Source organism: Anomaloglossus baeobatrachus, chromosome 1, assembly GCF_048569485.1.
Source record: "Anomaloglossus baeobatrachus isolate aAnoBae1 chromosome 1, aAnoBae1.hap1, whole genome shotgun sequence".
NCBI classification, from domain to species: domain Eukaryota; kingdom Metazoa; phylum Chordata; class Amphibia; order Anura; family Aromobatidae; genus Anomaloglossus; species Anomaloglossus baeobatrachus.
In genome coordinates, this window is record NC_134353.1 from 451586103 (window position 1) to 451600430 (window position 14328).

A 14328-nucleotide genomic window follows, 5' to 3' on the forward strand; every position below is an offset into this window, starting at 1 on the left:
CAAACATTGTGTATAGTGATCATGTATCCAGTTACCTTGAGGTCCCTTTCTGGTCTAATTCATTGCAGTACACTTGGAATAACAAAGTTAATTAAAAGTGGGGAATGAGGGTGGGGGGGTCACAGTGAAAGTTGAAACATACCAGAGAGATTTTTGCAGCAGGGGATGAACAGATTAGAGATTCACACCCCTGTAAAAATGCCAGCTTTTTGTCCTGTAAAATAACAAAAATAATTTCAGAATGTTGTACATCTGTCACCCGTAATCTGTAAATTCATTGAGACACAAACTGAAATTATTTTGAGGGAGAAAATAAAACAAAAAAAAAAATGTAGTTGCATATGTGTGAACACACAATTGGGAAGGTAATGGTATTCTGAATTGGCCAATCACATTTTAACTCCTGAAAGCATGTAACAATATTATTCAGAAACTCTGTGGATCCTCCTGGGGCTCGGCAACATCTGTTTTGAGAACATCTCTTGCTCTGGTGTTCTCTGCTGCAGCAGAATACTGTGCTCCGGTATATGGTTAAATAGCTGTCATGCAAACCTAATTGACACTCAGCTGAACAACTCTATGCATATAATATCTGGTGCTATTCGACCTACACCTCTTCACTGGTTATCTGTGCGGAGTCATATCGCACCCGCAAATCTAAGACAAAAGCGCCTACTTAAAGAATACACTTAAGCTGGTGTCACACACAGCGACAACGACGTCGCTGGTACGTCACCATTTTCTGTGACGTTGCAGCGACGTCCCGTCGCTGTCGCTGTGTGTGACATCCAGCAACGACCTGGCCCCTGCTGTGAGGTCGCCGGTCGTTGCTGAATGTCCAGCTTCATTTTTTGGTCGTCACTCTCCCGCTGTGTGTGACAGCGAGAGAGCGACGAAATGAAGCGAGCAGGGAGCAGAAGCCGGCATCTGGCAGCTGCGGTAAGCTGTAACCAGCGTAAACATCGGGTAACCAAGGGAAGGCCTTTCCCTGGTTACCCGATATTTACCTTCGTTACCAGCCTCCGCCCTTGCTGCCAGTGCCGGCTCCTGCTCTGTGCACATGTGGCTGCAGTACACATCGGGTAATTAACCCGATGTATATTGTAGCAAGGAGAGCAAGGAGCCAGCGCTAAGCAGTGTGCGCGGCTCCCTGCTCTCTGCACTGTGACATGTAGCTGCAGTACACATCGGGTTAATTAACCCGATGTGTACTGTACCTAGGAGAGCAAGGAGCCAGCGCTAAGCGCGGCTCCCTGCTCTCTGCACATGTAGCACAGCGACGTTATGATCGCTGCTGCGTCGCTGTGTTTGACAGCTAAGCAGCGATCATAACAGCGACTTACAAGGTCGCTGTTACGTCACAGAAAATGGTGACGTAACAGCGACGTCGCTGTCGCTTAGTGTGAACCCAGCTTAAAGTGGTGAATAATGAAAAGCTTCCAAAATATCAGATGTTACAATACAACGATTGAAATCAAGACACCCACCCATCCGAACTGCAATCATCTTGCATGAACAAGACTTCAATTTAGAGGAGAAATGGCGAGAACTTTTGTTCAGTGTAGTAGACAGTGATCCCCAAATATTCCCTAACTTACAAAACCCTCCACCGGGCTTCAATCTACCAAGGAAAACATGGGTTACTCTAAATCGTATCAGAACAAACTTTGGTGTCTGTGCAGGTCTTATGTATAAGTGGGGAAAATATGACTCTCCGACCTGTGACTGTGGAGCAGATCGTCAACCTATCCAGCACATTGTTGCGGAGAGCCCCCTGAGATCCTACCATGGTGACAAGAATGATTTCTATATTGTAAATGATAATGCTATTGCATACATAGAAAATCTTGATGTTTGACTTTGATTTTTATCCTTTTGATATTTTTTCAATGATTGCCTATTGTCTGGTATTTAATGTTATATGATAAGGTATACGTTCATACGATTAAATAAAATCCTGTTGGGGGGGCGTGTCCTGGCCATGAGGGAGTGAGGTTGTGCTTTGCCTCAGCTCCCCCTTATCTCCCAGGAAATCAGCTACTACATTAATTTTTTCGGCCCTCTATCCCGGACTATGAGCACGAGGAGGCGGAGGGGAGCTCAGGGACACCTTTCCAGGCAGAATCGAGGCAGCATCCAGCGATTTCTGGCTAAACCAACAGTGGCACAGATGGAGCAGGAGGGAAGTAAGGTGGCCGCTGGCCTTGTCAGCTATGCAGCAGTGGCAGCGGGGGAGGGGGCGCACAGAGTACCTGTCAGAGGCCCACAGCAGAGAACAGCCCGAGGAGCAGAAGGTGGAGGCAGGAATCCAGACGGTGACAGATCCTGTGCAGCTGGAGGAGAAGTGGGGTTTGAGGAGCCAGGTACTCGGAGGGAGCAGGCTCTGGTGTCTTCACAGCATGGGGAGCAAGTCCTGGCAGAGGGAGAGGAGGTGGACGGGCGGCAGGTGAGAGGCCTGGGCCTTGCCGACTCTGCAGCTTCTCCTGGAGGAGGGGAGAGGGATCTGACTTTGCCCCTGAGTCCTTCACTGTCAATGGAGCTCCAGGAGGGACAGGAGGATGGGGCTCCCTGGAACTCCAGCCCTTTGCTACTCAGTGGCACTGCAGCTGCTGTGACAGGCACAGAGGTCAGAGCTAATATAGAAGATATGGAGAGTATGGAGCACTCCACCAGCCAGATTTCTCAGCATGTCAGCACTCTGGGGCTGGGACAGGAAGGTTCCGGTGTCCTGAGGGAGCTAAGGGAGCTCAGAGCAAGAATCATCAGCATCCCATCCAGAGAGGACATGGAAGGCTATATCTCCAGATTGGAGAAGGCGTGCAGGTCAGAGCTGACAGAAGTGAGTTCCAGTGTGCAGAATATAGATGCAAGGGTCCTGTCTCAGGAGACCCAATTACAAAAAATGCAGAAGGACTTATCCTCTCATAAAGAGTTGCTAGAGACCCAATCTCGCCAGCTCCACTACCTGACTGAAGCACTGGACGATGCAGAGAACAGAGGACAACGCAACAACTTGAGAGTATGGGGTCTGCCAGAGTCCGTTGATTCCAGGGAACTCCCACATGTCCTCTAAAGAATCTTCAACAAGATATTGGGGCTCCCTCCAGCCACAAAGATCGAACTTGATAGAGCACACAGATCCTTGGGACCCAAACCAGCGGACTCGGAGTTCCCGCGGGACGTGATCTGTCGGGTCCACCATTATTTACAAAAGGAGTCTATTCTGCTGAAGCTCCGGGAAGGGGTACCGATCCTTTTCCAAAAGATTAAGTTGCAGATCCTACCCGACCTCTCTCGTCGTCCTCTCCAGAGGAGGTGAGCACTACGGCCTCTGTTGGAGCTCCTTCGGTCACGGGACTTGGTGTACAGCTGGGGCTTCCCTTTTCGCCTTCAAGTCCGCAGTGGCGGCCGAATGCACGTTCTTCATTCACCAGAGGATCTGACACCCTTTTCGGAGGCTTTGAATCTCCCCAGAGTTGAAATTGAGGATTGGCCTTCTATTCCAAGAGAATTCTCGCGGGGGCTTCCTCAGCGTCCTCCAAGAAGTAATCGCGGGGAGAGGAAGACGGGAGGAGGAGGTCGTCCCTCTACCAAGGACTGATGTTCGTCAAGACGGGGCTTGTATGCTTCTCACACTTTACACTGTACTTGAGTAGTATTGTTATTTGGGGGTTGGATGCGGAGGGCTGATTGAGGGGCTAAGTTTAAGTTAATGAAGTCATGGGAGAGGTTTAACGCTAGATATAATAACTGACGTGAGTCGAAACGGTTCCCTCTCTCTGCCGCTACAATTTTGCCCTCCTGCCCCTGATTCTTGTAGTTTCATGCTTTTACAGAATTCCTACCAGTTTCACATAGGACATGTATGGTTATGATTAACACCCCCCGTTTTTCATGTTTCCTTCCGCTTCCTCCTTCTGTGTCACCTTTTGGCCTTTTATCGCCTCTTTTCGGGCCCGTGCTCCTCGACCTCTCTCTTCCCCCTTTCTTCTTGCCCCCTGTGGCCCTCTGTCCCCCCCTGTCCCCGCCCCCCCCCTTTTTTTTTCTCTCTCCTTCCCCCCTTCCTCCCTTTTTTCCTTTCCCCCCCTTTTTTTTTCTTTTCTCTCCTCCCCCCCTTTTTTCCTTTCCCCCCTTTTTTTTTTCTCTCCTTCCCCCCCTTCTTCCCCCTTTTTTTCCTTTCCCCCTGTTTTTTTTTGTTTTGTTTTTTTCTTTTCTCTTTCTACCTCTCTCTTCTCCCTCCCTTCCTTCCCCTGAGGGGGGTGGGAATTGCGGGGCGCGGGAATTGCGGGGCGCGCATCTGAGCTGGGGTTTGTCTGTGGTTTGGGTTTTATAATGAGGCCTGAGAGGGGGGGGGGCTTCTGTCCTGGAAAGTACACGCCTGGTTTGGGTTTACGCGTCGCGAATTGAGTGACGCTTGAAAGCAATACCCAGGAATTACCGCATTTGTTGGGCTTACAGTTTGTAATCTTTGTTTTCCCTTTTCTTTTTCTCTATTTCACAGCCTAATCTTTTCTTGATTCTTGCTGCATTTCTTGCTCCTTACTCTGGTCATCTCTCTTTCCCCTTCTTTACCCCTATCCTTAGGTGTGGGACCCCAGTGCTCTGCATGACGCAACTTAATTTTGTCTCCCTTAATTGTAAAGGGTTGAGTGTGCCGCAAAAGAGATCGCAAATATTTTATGCTATGCATAAACAGAGGACTCAGGTGTTATTATTACAAGAGACCCATTTTAAAGCAGGCCAGGTCCCAGTTCTTAGGGATAGATTTTACACAACATGGTTTCACAGCCCTAACCCGACTGCTAAATCCGGGGGGGTCTCCATAAGTCATTGGTGTTCTCCGTGATCGACTCTTTGGTGGATCCTGAGGGTCGATTTATATTTCTGAAGCTCCAGATTGGTGTGGGTGTATATACCGTAGCTAACTGGTATTTACCCAACTCCAGACCCACTGTGGCATGCTCTTCCCTCCTGTCTCGTCTGGCGGAATTTACAAAAGGGACTTTAATAGCTGGGGGGGACTTTAATTTCACCTTTGAAGCGGCAATTGATACCTCCTCGGGGCGGCGTTTTATTTCACAAAAAAGGATGTTGGCACTAGGGAAAAAGTTGCAAGCATTACAATTGATTGATATTTGGAGGGCACTGCATCCCACGATGAGGGATTACTCTTATTTCTCCCCAATTCATTCATCTTACAACCGTATAGATATGTTGTGGATTAGCCAACACGCCATGCCATGGCGAGCCCAGGCCTCCATATCTATATGTCTATCGGACCATGCACCGGTGTTCGTCCAACTCACTCCCCCAGACGGTTCGCGGCGACCATGGACGTGGCGTCTTAATGAACATCTACTTAAAGATGACTTATGTGTATCAGAAATACGACAGGTGATGAGTGATTTCTTGGAAATTCACGCTCAGGACCAGACGGCCTTGCCGACACAGTGGGAGGCCCTTAAATGTGTGGTGCAGGGTATATTAATAAAGCATGGATCAAGACTTAAACGGGAGAGGGCCTCTCTGATTACCTCTTTGGTTCAGCGAATACAGACCTTGGAGGCATCCCACAAAAAATCCTTATCGGCCTCGGTGTACGCTGAATTGGTGGGATCCCGGGAGGAACTTAGGGGGCTCTTAGATCAAAAATACTATGCACAGAGGGTACGTTTACAGAGATACTTATATGAACATGCAGACAAGTGTGGAAGGGCATTAGCCAGGTTTATTCACCCGAGGAAACTCACAAATCATATCCCGAAAATTAAGGACAGAGGAGGACATATGATTCAGAACCCGGTTAAAATAGCTGAAGAGTTCCGTGCCTTTTATGGGGACCTGTACAACATAAAGGGTCAGTTTACTGATATGTCACCGACGGCACTCAATAATAAGATTGAGGACTATGTCCAGCGGACTGCCTTGCCTAGGCTAGCGCAATCAGAAATTGAGACGCTGGAGTCAGATTTTACGGAAGAGGAGATATCTTCGGTTATCAGAGACACCCCAGTAGGTAAGAGCCCGGGACCGGATGGTTTTACAACTAAATTTTTTAGAATTTTTAGGGAACAAATTGTCCCCTTTTTGACACGGGTCTTTAACTCGGTGCCTGCTGGAGCATCTTTTGTTCCTCAGTCTCTAGAGGCGCATATATGTGTAATTCCGAAGCCAGGGAAGGACCCGGTTAATGTCTCCAATTACCGTCCCATATCATTGATTAATATAGATGTCAAATTCTTTTTAAAAGCTCTCGCCAATAGACTGGCACCTTTGCTTCCAAAAGTGATACACACGGACCAGGTGGGTTTTGTGGGGGTCCGAGAGGCAAGAAACAACATGAATAAGACGTTTCTTCTGCTGGCTCGGGCGAAGGCAAAGGCACTACCTATGTGTTTACTTTCCATAGATGCGGAGAAAGCCTTCGACCGGGTCAGCTGGAGTTTCATGTTGGCAGCGTTGAGACAGGTGGGGATAGCTGACAGGTTCCTTAGAGGAGTGGCCTCCCTTTATAGTACACCGACTGCCAGAATAAAGGTAAATGGGTCCTTGTCCGCGCCAATTAGCATAAAAAATGGTACCAGACAGGGTTGTCCCTTATCCCCCCTCCTATTTGTTCTCGTAATGGAGCATTTGGCTTTGGCCATTAGACAGAACCCAGATATAAAAGGGATAGAGGTGGGAGAGCATCATTGTAAAGCGGCCTTATATGCAGATGACCTCCTATACATTACACAGCCCCACATATCCTTTCCCTCCTTGGTTAAGGAAATTGAGAACTTCGGACATACTGTATAAGCAACTTTAAAGTTAACTATAATAAATCAGAAGCCTTGAATTTCACTCTGCCGGGGAGGGAAGTAGATCATATTGCATCCAACTTTCCTTTTAGATGGCAGACATCGGCCCTGACTTATCTGGGGGTGGCGGTACCACGGGACAGTACCAAGATTTTTCACCTCAATTACCTCCCTTTGTTGGAACGCACTATGAGAGATCTTAAACAAATCGATAGACAGAAACTGTCCTGGTTTGGACGTATTAATGTCATCAAGATGGATGTTCTCCCTCGTTTTCTATATATCTTTCAAACGGCCCCTATAGCACTACCATCGTTTTTCTTTACCAGAATACAGTCAATTATTAACAAATTTGTGTGGGGAGGGAGGAGCTCTCGGGTGGGGAGGAGAGTGTTGAGTAGAGGTAAGGGAGAGGGGAGGGCAGGGTTGCCAGACTTTAAAAAGTACCACAAGGCGTCTCTTCTGCTGAGACTAATGGATTGGCAATTTAACAGGAGCACTAAACAATGGGTGAGTCTGGAGCAGGTTTGCTCCGAAACGCCCCTGCGGTTCCTCCCGTGGATCACACTGCTGCGGAGGGAACGGATAGATGGAGAGGCTGAGTTTCTCAGGGCATCCCTGAGGGTCTGGGATGTTGAGTGCAAGCGGGGATCTCTCTCAAGGGGTCTTGGTCCATTCTCACCATTTTTCTCTAACCCGGAGTTCCCCCCAGGGATGGGAGTCGAGCGTTTCTTAGATTGGAGGAGGGGTGAGGACACACGGATAGCCCAGACTTTGCACGGTTTGGAAGTACCCCCCTTTTCGGCCCTTTTGCTCCCAGAGGGTCGGCATCCAACGGCTTGGCTGGAATACCTTCAACTTAGGTCCTTCTTGATGGTTGACAACAGACTTGGGCTTTTTGCGGCTCAGCCCACAAAATTTGAACAATTGTTTTTGCGGGAGGATTCTCCCAGACATCTCTTGTCTCTGGTTTACTCCTTCCTGATTACAGAGGCGGACATGGGAGACCTTAAATGTATCGAGAAGTGGAATAGAGATTTGGGGACTTTCATTCCTGAGGAGGACTGGAAAAAGTCCTTTATCCTCACTCAAATTTTCCATCGCCTGTGCAGCACAGGAAAAAAATTATAAGATTCTGACCCGTTGGTACAGGTGCTCGGATACTCTACACGCAATATTTCCCGGGGTCTCAGATAGCTGCTGGAGGTGCGGAAGGGGAAGGGGGACAATGCTGCATATCTGGTGGGACTGCCCATTGATACAACCTTTCTGGAGGTCCGTGTTCAAAGCATACGCTGTGATTTGCGGAGAGCAGTTGGTAGGTTCCCCTCAGATGGCGCTGCTTTCAATTCTCCCGGGATCGCTTAAATCACAGAAAGCGGGCCTTCTGAGATACTGTCTTACGGCGGCACGCATGGTGATCCCGAGATACTGGAAATCGACTGGGGTGCCATCTGTGAGGGAGTGGTTTGCGGAGGTGGCCATCATCCACAGGATGGAGTCCCTAATGGCAGAAACCAATGACTCAGTGGATAAATTTCTTAGGATCTGGACCCCCTGGACCCTGGCTCTTGATTCTCTACCATTTCAGAACCTTATTGGTAACGCATGACGCATGTTACGTTAGTCCAATGTAGCGGCCCGTGTACTGGGGAATTAATCCCTACCATGCCTTCCCTCCCTCTCTTTCTGTTGCTCTTCTCTCCCCCTTTCCCTTCTCTTCTTTTCCTTATCTTTCCCCCTTGCTACATTCCTTTCTCTCTAGTTCTCATTAAATCTTCAAATTTTTTCCTTTTCTTTTTTGTTTTCGGCAGTAGCCTCACTTTGTTTGAGGTGTAGTTCTCAATTGGAAGGAGATTGTATTATAAAAGGTGGTTACATGTAGAGATGAGCGAACCGGTCGCGGTTCGGCTCGAGGTCGGTTCGCCGAACGGAGGTCCCGTTCGAGTTCGGTTCGTCGAACGTTCGACGAACCGAACTCGAACTGCATAGGAAACAATGGCAGGCAATCACAAACACATAAAAACACCTAGAAAACACCCTCAAAGGTGTCCAAAAGGTGATAAACAACTCACAACACAACACAAACACATGGGAAAGTGACAAGGACATATACTCATGCGAAAACAAAAGAGCTGGACAAGGAAAAAGAGGAGGAGACACAGATATATGAGTATATGCAAGGAAACATCGATGCCATTACTGTGCAACTTGAGCCCTGCTCATTTTAGGCTTCCAATCTGGATAAATTGCCTGAGCTCACCACGTACGCCTTGGGGATCTTGTTGTGTCCTGCAGCCAGCGTTCTCTCGGAACCTGTCTTCAGTTCTGCTGGGGGTCTGCTGGCAGATAAGCACACGTGTCTGTCCACTGACAATGTGGACATGGCTCTCAGAGGACTTTTCTTCCCCTGGGTCAGCCAGGGGACGGGAAAGGCACGCGTATTTTTGAGAGTGCTTCATGCAAAGCATCTTTTTCTTTTTCAAAAGGGGGGTCAACTGATGCCAGTCAAGTGGGGTGTGTGTGGCCCAATTAGTGGCAACGAGGGAGACTGTGGTTGGAGTCCCCTCGCTGTGTTTTACATGATTTTCGAAGGGCATGACATGCCTAAGAGGTTGAGTTTCATCATCTGCAACTTGTTGGCAACAGAAAGGCTGCCTTTACACCCTTTTGAGATCGAGGATTTTCGAGACCTTATGCCCATTGCAGTGCCCCAAGAGCCGATGGCCAGTCGTCACTCCTTCTCCAAGAAAGGCGTGCCTGCGCTACCACAGCAGGTCGCACACAACCTCACCGATTCCTTGAGAAGCTCTGTGTGTGACAGGGTGCATTTCACCACAGATACTTGGACTAGTAAGCATGGACAGGAGAGTTACATGTTGCTGACTGGGCACTGGGTAACTATGGTGAGAGATGGAGAAGGGTTTGCTGTACAAGTCTTGCCGTCCCCACGACTTGTGTGTCAATCCTTCCACTGTATGTACAAGTTCCTCCACTGCTTCTGCCTCCTCAACCTCGTGTGGGTCCTCCACCTCGGCCCAAACCCTGTGTGGTCAGGCCACCCGCGTTGTAACTGCGCCCAAGGAATCCCACACACCTCCTTACTATGCTGGCAGCAGAGCTCAAGGCCATCAGGCGGTCAAATGTTTCCTTTGAAATGTAGGGGAAATGTGAGACACCGCTGAGGAATTGTGGACGGTTAGCTCTGGAGAGTGAGACCGAGTTTCATCAATGGTTGTCTCCACTCAACCAGCAGCCAGGGAAGGTCGGGTGCGACAATGATGCAAACCAGTCTGCGACCCTTCTTCAGGGCAATGTGGCACACGTGCCTTGTATGGCTCACGTGTTGAACCTGGTTGTCCAGCAATTTTTAAAACACTATCCCGGCCTACATGGCCTTCTGCAGAGGGCACGGTGTAACGCCTGCCTGGATCGACACACTCAGATGGGCTGTAAAGGATAGGCTAGAGGAAAGCCACTCACCAAGCTGGACACCCAGAACCCTGAAACCCTTTAACCCCTATACAGTGATTTGGAATTACACAGGGCCCAAGTTGATCAATACCTGTGGAAGGCTGCAGTTCCAGAGAATAGTAGTCATGCAGGGTCAAAAACATTAATTGAGGAAGAGGAACAGAATGGGATGGCCAGGACTTACTCAGAAAACAAGCAGAGGTGAAATGCGGATCGGCCAACGAGGTACATAAACAGCAAGCAGGAAAAGTAGTCAGGTAACAAGCACACAAACTCATAAAACTGAACTGGGGGTAACAGTAACAAAAGGTTCATAGCTTTGTCTGGCAGTGGTCTGCAGACAGGAGGGGCCTAAAAAAGGGTGTGGTGTCTTCCCATTGGTTGTAGCTGAATGATGGTACTTCATCTGTGAGATACCCACCACCTACATTCAGCCTGTGGTTCGGTATCTGTCAAGGTAACGCAACCCAGTGGGTGACCATAACCTGCGTCCACCTGCGCCGCAGGCATCGACTCCTTTCCCATCATCAGCACTATGCACGAAAGGAACACGTTGTCACCTGGCGACCGGAGTACAAATTGATTGAGTGGACTACGTTGGTGACTTAACAGCCGTGTGCGGCAATGATGCAAACCTGTCTGCGGCCCTTCGTCAGGGCAATGTGACACACGTGCCTTGTATGGCTCACGTGTTGAATCTGATTCTCCAGCAATTTTTAAAATACCATCCCGGCCTACATGGCCTTGTGCAGCGGGCACGCTGCTATGTGCTCACTTTCATCCTTCGCACCCAGCAGCTCAACAACTTTCATCGCTCCTGAAGTCTTAGGGTCTGGCGGTTAAACGCCGGAAATGCGATGTTCCGACACGCAGGAATTGGAATCTGCACATGTTGCAGCGTCTGTGGCAGCACAGCAGAGCCCTGCTGAAATACGGTATGATGTATACCCTGGGCTAACTTGATCCAGAGGTGGTGCAGATCACGCTGCTGGAGTGGTGTCAGATCAAGGACCTATGCACCCTTCTACACAGTTTACAAATGTCGACGAAGATGTTTAGCACTAGCGATGCCATTCTCAGCGTGACAATTCTGGTCATCTACAAGATGTAGCACACTGTAAGCATTATTCGGAGTCAGGTGTTGGTCCAAGAGGAAGGGGAGGAAGTACAGGAGGAGTCATATGCAGAAGGGATAATAAGATGTACAAGGTCCATACGTTGAGCGGCACCTAGGCGGCAGTCACGGTGGGGGATAGGGATTATCAAGGGCGCATAGTATCAGCAAAAATTGTTGAGGAAGGTGCAGGAGCCCATGAAGAAATGGAGGACGAACTTGCGATGGGCATGGAAGACTCAGCAGATGAGTGAGAGCTTGCTCACATTTCGTTTGTGCGAGGTTGGGGGGAGAGGGCAGAGGAAGGAGGCACGATTCTCACCTCTCTGCCACCAAGAAACCAAGGACTTTGTCCTCCTGGATGCACAAGACACATGAGCGCCTTCTTGCTGCACTACCTACAACATGACCCTCGGATTGTACGAATTCGAAGTAATGCTAACTACTGGGTTGCCACACTGTTAGATCCCCGGTACAAGACAAAATTTGGCGAAATAATTCCTGCCATAGAAAGGGACGCACGTATACAGGAGTATCTGCAGAAGGTGGTACGGATTCTTAGATTTGCTTTTACAGTAAACACCAGTGCTGCACAGAGTGAATTTCAATGCTTTGTCATGGATAGGAGGAAATGGTCTTTTACTTGTCCACATGTGAGGGACCGAGGGCTGGCTGCTGTGCTGAAATGGCATTGAGTACAGTGTCCCTGCACAGTTGCACTTTTGGTCATATACCAAATGAGTTGAAAAAGGACAAATGCTGGTGGAAAGGGGAACAGGTGTGTTGGAAAGGGGAAAAAAGTTTTTGTCCGTGGGTTTGTTGGTTAAGCAAAAGTAACATTTGATGAAGAAACACCATCTGTTACGGTGGGACTGGCAGATTTGGATAAGGTGGTATATACTATGTTACCGCTATATAACGAAAATTAATAAGAAAAGAAAGAGAAAGGTATATATCCCCATCAGCAGTCAGTGTCCACCGTGCTCCCAGATGGAAAAGGAGAGGTTGGCAACTTTAAGGTTAGGTGGAGGATACAGAGCTGTGTGGCTATGAAACTAATAGTAGCCTGAACCGAGTTAGACGCCACTCGGATCTGGAGACTGGGAGCCCTGTTAGTGTCACAGGGTCCACACGCCCACCCAGCCCAGGAACTCCCTGTTAACATCACAGGGGCCATTGACTACGCTGACCGTGTGCATTGGGGCCACACCTGTGGACAGCAGGCGCATCAGCAGCAGCAGGCCTGTTAATGCCACTGGGCTGCACAAGCAGGACTTGTAGGACAGGAGCTGGTCTTAACCGTTCTGCGTTACCAACTGTGGTGGCGGTCTGCATCGACGCCCTATCCCTGCCTACCTCTGGCCTAAAGCCGCAATGGGTTCAACACATGGAGGTGTGCTCTTTCGGCGCATAATAGAAGACTGCGCACATCCTTGTTGGCTCCAGCCCATTTTATAACCTGGGTCCACCCCAAACCAGGGTGGACCACAATGCACCTCCTGGAGACAAAAGCAGAGTGACACGTCATGAGTGGCATAACTAGCGTCCTATTTGGAACCGCAACTTCAATAATGACCTCATGGCTGCCACGACACAAACACCTCACCAGTTATCGTCTGACCATCAATAATGAGGTGACAAGTCATAGGGGCGGGCCTCTGCAAGCCATTTGGGAGTGGCCTGACCACATCGTCAGGACACCAGATGCCCTGTGGTCTATATGGGCCCCCCCACATCAGGGGCAGGGCCAAAGAGTTCATTACCGGACCTAGTTTCTGATGCAGTAAGTGCCTGAGCATGGTTAGTTGCATGAAATAGAGTCTCTGAAAAAAGACTATCAGCTTTAGCATGGTGTCTCGGCACAAAACAGGACTTAGACCCGGCACGGAATGCAAGTACCTGTGCAAAGAGGCTTTTCACACTAAGTGTGGGAGCATGCGCTGTATCCCGAAATGAAGACTTAGCGTCAGGAATGGCACAGTCAGGCTGAGCATACTCACTAGGCGAAACACTGTAGTTAGGCTGCAGCTGGGGTAAATCGGCACACGCATGCGCACTAGCTGCCTCTCCACACTTACACGTGGAGGAGAAATTGCTCTTCGGGTGTGGACTTGGAGATGCTGTCTATGAACAGAAGGAAAAGCTAAAGAAAGCCTCACTTTCTATCCCTCCGAATTATCAAATGCAGCAATGAATTCCCTGAGTTTGCTATAACATTAGCGTAGCAAAATGTGCATGAGGGTGTCCTGCAGAGGTGCTAGAAATAGCTTGGCATCAGTGGGACAATAATGAAATACAACAGCCAGTTCTATGATGCCACTAAATGGCAGTATTTTTTGCTATCATTATAGCTTATTAAAAACAGAGCAGGAGGGTGTCATGCAGAGGTGCTGTAAATAGCTTGGCACCTGTGGGGCACAAATGGAGTACAACAGCCACTTTTTGTATGCCACTAAGTTGCAGCAGTTTTTGCTAGTATAATGGCTTAGTTATAATGAGTTGGAGTGTGCAATGCAGGCAGACGTGCTGCAAATATCTTTGCACTAGTGGGACTATACAGAAGTCCAATAGCCACGTTTAGGATGCCACTAGGTTCACTCAGTGTTTGCTAGTATAATGGCTTAGTTATAATGAGTTGGAGTGTGCAATGCAGGCAGACGTGCTGCAAATATCTTTGCACTAGTGGGACTATACAGAAGTCCAATAGCCACGTTTAGGATGCCACTAAGTTTCCTCAGTGTTTGCTAGTATAATGGCTTAGTAACAATAAGTTTGAGTGTGCAATGCAGGCAGACGTGCTGCAAATATCTTTGCACTGGTGGGACTATACAGAAGTCCAATAGCCACGTTTAGGATGCCACTAAGTTCACTCAGTGTTTGCTAGTATAATGGCTTAGTAACAATGAGTTTGAGTGTGCAATGCAGGCAAATTGCTGCAAA